Consider the following 4,786-nt stretch of genomic DNA (forward strand, 5'->3'; position numbering starts at 1 on the left):
ATTTTTAACACATAATTTCTAAATCCTTAATAACAGTCGAAGTAAAAATGCCAAGTGACCAATATTAATAGAATCAAATACAATGTTCACCTACTTTCTTAAATGAATTTTATATACATCAAGAGAGTGTTAAAAGGAGAATAAACGTAGGATGTTTACACAAAGTTACGAGTACGTTTTTAAAAATTCTATTTCTGCAAGGCTTTGACCAGCAGTATCCGATCATATGTTACTTCCATCTCGTCGAGGAAGCGTATCGACAAATTGATACATAGCTGCTGCTCTTTCCACTCCGTCGTCCATTCGAATTGGGTCAAAACGTATGGAACGCGGTCGTGTGCGTCTTTAAAATCGTGCCCCATCTCAAATTCAAATCCATCGCTGATAACACGGCATCCGGCGTGTACCTTTCGAGCCTGAAAATAATTCATCCTCGTTACGAGTGAGTGCACTGGTCGAAAGCATTCGTCTTCCGCTGATCTGTTTAGAATTTACAATCGAAGTTAAAAAGCAAACATGCGCAAAAGGAAATAAAAGATGGGTGTTTAGTAATCATATATGTATTTTCAACATTGCACTGTTCGATCTCAGTTTTATTCGTTCGTTTATCGGCTTCACCGTCGCCGCTCTTTTATTCCTCGTAACTTTCGTAAATGAAAGGAAAGCATCTGACTATAGAAAAAGCTTCGAGAAATGGCAAAATAGCTGAAAGTCGACGATCTTCGCTTGGTATCATCTCGATGCCGCCTGTGTTTCCCTTTCTTTGCCGTTGAATATCATGTACGCACCCAAACGGTGAGAAGGTGAAGGGAAATTTCGTGACTCGATAACCAGTCGACACATAGTGAACTTTTAGATTCTTATACGAGGTCCACATTCATCGATAACCGAGGTATCTTCGGAATACAAGTCGATATAAAAATAAACCGGGAAATCTTATTTAAATTTTTACTGTTTCTTCCACGGTTGAAAGACTTCCTCGTTCGTACTTTCCCTTGGTATAAAAAAATTCTGGAAACCAGATCTCCTGAACGTAAAGGTATCAGAGGAGAAGGAAGCAATTTCTCGTGAATTTATTCTTTGCTTCTCTGACTACTCTTCGGAACGCATACCATTGAAGTTGACGGAATGTTAATTGGACGTTCACTCAAGAACGATTTCTGATTATTAAATATATTTGCTTGTATTTATTCATCGCAATTTTAATAGAAGACAGAATAACATCTTGTAACAGTTTAATTCCGGTAATGGTAAAACATAATTCATGTTCGTAAAAACCGTTCTTCGAATCCACCCATTCATTTCAGCACAATATGTTTTGTATCTACTGATATCGCTGTGTGCGTCGGCAAATACGAATATTTCTTGAATCAGTCGTTTAATGAACTCTCGTCCTATTCAAGTCCCAGAACCCACACAAATAAATGTTGAATTTTACTTATTATTTACTCTACAGAATCAGAAATGACATGCGGTTTAGTAATCGTGCATAACTGAATGAAAAATCGAGTTTCATTGTTACGCAGGCGTTTGATGTATCCTCCCATATCCCATTACTCATTATCCTCATTATATCTGCACATCCTATGACTTAAAAAGACATTTCTGCATCAGGAATTATTCATAATACAGAACGTCTATAAAAAGTGAAGTAGTTTCCACTCTACGTGTATAATTGTACACAATAAAAATGTTAAATTATACTAAATATTTTTAAACAAACCATTTTAAGAACAAGATTGAGTTGGCTTGTATGTAGAGACTTGAAACTAATAAAAAGGGAAAGGCACGATATGCAAAAGAAAGAGAAAACAAAAACCAAACGCGACCGCTCTTCCATGAGGTCCTATCGACGAGGTAAATTTTCCAGCTGGGACGACTGATAGGGAAGGGTTACTTGCACACAGTGACACAAATTGAACCGCATCCTTGCCTCGTTCGCAGGAAATAATGGTGGTCTTCGTATTCCTTTATCTAGACCCTTCAGTTCCTTTTTCTCTCCACCACCCTCCTCCCCCGATTTCGACTCTTGTCTTCGATCTTTCTCTGTGGATAATCGAATGAAGCTTAAGAGATAAAGCGGAAATAAGTGAAAAAGACAGTCGAGGTTCCTTCCATTGGTGAAAGGATCCATTGAAACACTAGGTTGCTCTCTGAGGAGGGAACGCCTCGACGGAAGCGTTATTTCCAACGGAAATAACAAACTTTCCAATGATATTCCCGGTTTGGATTTGACGAATCTTGTTTTCAGAAATAATGTCTAACTTTCTACTTCCTTTCCTCAATACTTACTTATATCTATGATATATTAAGACACATTTCAGAACGGGATAACTTTTTTAATATTGGGCCAAATAACTTAATTATCTGTGGGATATTAGAAGGCTTAGTTTACTGCAGGATTTTGGAATGTACTTTAAAGTAAACATAGTTTACACTATTTTTAACTGGTTATAAGTAAAACAGAGCAAAAACATGTAAAAAATTACCAACTAATGTTAGAAAAGTCACGTGACTACTCCAGCCACTGAAGAAGAAATATGACAGTAGATATACGTATAAAAGAGAACAAAGAAACGACAAATTGTAATTTTTTTGATCTATCAATTGTCGGACAAACGAAGGAACAGCTGAGAACGGATTGAAGCAATAATTTCGCTTCAAATATCCGGTCACCTACACTGGTAACGGTACGATAATTAAACACATCGCTCACTCGCACTAACAAGTGGTCTACAACTCCGGGTAAATTTACGAGGGAAACCCGTTGGCCGTTGTTTGCCAAAACGGTATCAAATAATTGCACGTAACTAATTTCTGTTGATAACAAGCACAAGAACCAGAACACCTGGAGCCAGGGAGTCGTAACTCGCCAACCCGCGTGTTGCTATGAACAATGGATGAAAGATCGCTTCTCGACGCGGATATGCAACACGACGACTCACACCGCGTATTGTCGCGTCGCGCAGCGTCGTGGCGGATGACGGCGTTGCCTTTACATATTTACATTCCATTAGCAGCCGCGACGTCTTGCCAGAAACTGGAAACTTTCATAATTTATGTGCCGAATGATTCGCCGCCACAGTTGAAGTTGGCTCGTCGATCGTCGCTCGCGACACACGGAATTCGGAATCCTTAGTTGCAACTCGAACTGCGGCAAACGTCCTTTTGCTGATTATGTCGTCTCGTTGTCCCGCGACGATGATGCACGAGCAGGGACTCAAAGCTGACATCGTGCCGTTAGGAATAGGAACGCACATTTCACGGGTACCGCAACGGTAACGATGTAAGAGAATCACAAGACTGTAACCGAGTTACGATAACATTCCTTTCGAAGCTTGGTGTAAGAATTAAAATGTACCCCTGAGACTTCTCTTGTAACGGAATATTTATGCAATTACACCGACTTAAAGTATTGTAATTTTTGTAACCGCGGCCACAGTGAACAGGAAAATGACTGCTCTTCATTTTAATAACATCCGTTTATTACTTCAGTTTAGCAAGGCTCGTGCTTAAAATAGTACGTGAATTAACTTTATATTCTTAGAAAATGAATTCAGATTGTTCGTATTTAATTTGTAGGTGTGGTCTATTATTTCAGTTTATTTAGTTTTAAACTCTCTGCAGATTGTTTTATTTCATACGGACAGTATAAAATTCATTGAAATTGTCTTACTAAAAATTGAAATGTAAAAGAAAAGTCATAATGTACGGACATGTCATACTTCACCACGTTTACGTTTACGTAATGCACATAGTAATGAGACGAAAGTTATGAAACGCGGAATTATTCAATATAAGCCGTTTTTCTCAATGTTGGGCATCTATATGCAAAAATAATGCGGATTTTGCAATTTGGTCCTTTGCCTGTGACACGGACTTGGCTAACGTCCAAGAACAGTTACCGATCTTCTCTCGCGGACGACGCAAAATTCTTCGACCCTCCCGGTTTCTTTTTACCTTCCGATTCCATTTCTGTTTTTCTTTGCTACAAAATTGCATTCGGGCGTTCGGTTACCCTACGTGAAGGTTGAAAATTTAATTTTACCATAAGACGGATAGGATCGTTTCACTGAACTAGTCCGTCAATAACCAAGAAACATTCGATATGTATTATATAATTATTTGTTATTATTAATAGGTCTTAATTGGCCAATGAGATTTAATATATAAATAGCATTTATAAAATCATAAATAATATGAATAGAACTGTCCAAATTCTGCTTGGGGACAGAGCAGATAAAGTATTTTGAGTGACTCGTATTTGCATGAATCTGAAAATATGAAACTAAATTTATCTCTGATTGATCAAGATACTGCAGAGAAGTTCATAGTCAGAACATGATTCCAATTTGACCTGTCTCTCATTTTCCTTTTACATGCCACGTTACACGTACGTTCAACCGCAGAAAACCGAAGATATTCCAGCCGTTCGCAGTATAATAAAACCATCTCCCGGCCATTTATAACGCACCTAATTTGATTTCACGTTTCGCTTCCCATTGCTCGTAAATTGAATCCAAATGTCTTTCCTATCAACTGCACGGACGCGTTTCGTCTACAACGCGCCATTAAAACGATTGCCTCCGCTTAGCCGTGTACGTATGTGTCATCGTGAAATTGAATGGTTAGCGGACGTAAACTCTCACCATTAAGTTTACAACTTCGTTAGAGCTATCAGTACAATGGCACGTCTGACTTTGACACTTAAATATTTCGAACTGTTCAAATAGGAGATTAAATGATTCTTAATGCCCATTCCTTATTTTCGTATTATTTTAATAAT

General features: G+C 38.2%; 1 long non-coding RNA gene across 1 annotated transcript in view; it reads left to right on the top strand.

Annotated features, from left to right (window-relative positions):
* LOC108624925 (uncharacterized) overlaps positions 1–4,786 on the top strand; it is an 88,923-nt gene that overhangs the window by 55,874 nt on the left and 28,263 nt on the right. The gene's annotated exons all lie outside the window — the stretch shown is intronic.

Source organism: Ceratina calcarata, unplaced genomic scaffold (genome assembly GCF_001652005.2).
Source record: "Ceratina calcarata isolate Rehan_Ccalc_2016 unplaced genomic scaffold, ASM165200v1 scaffold335.2, whole genome shotgun sequence".
In the NCBI taxonomy this organism is placed as follows: Eukaryota; Metazoa; Arthropoda; class Insecta; order Hymenoptera; family Apidae; genus Ceratina; species Ceratina calcarata.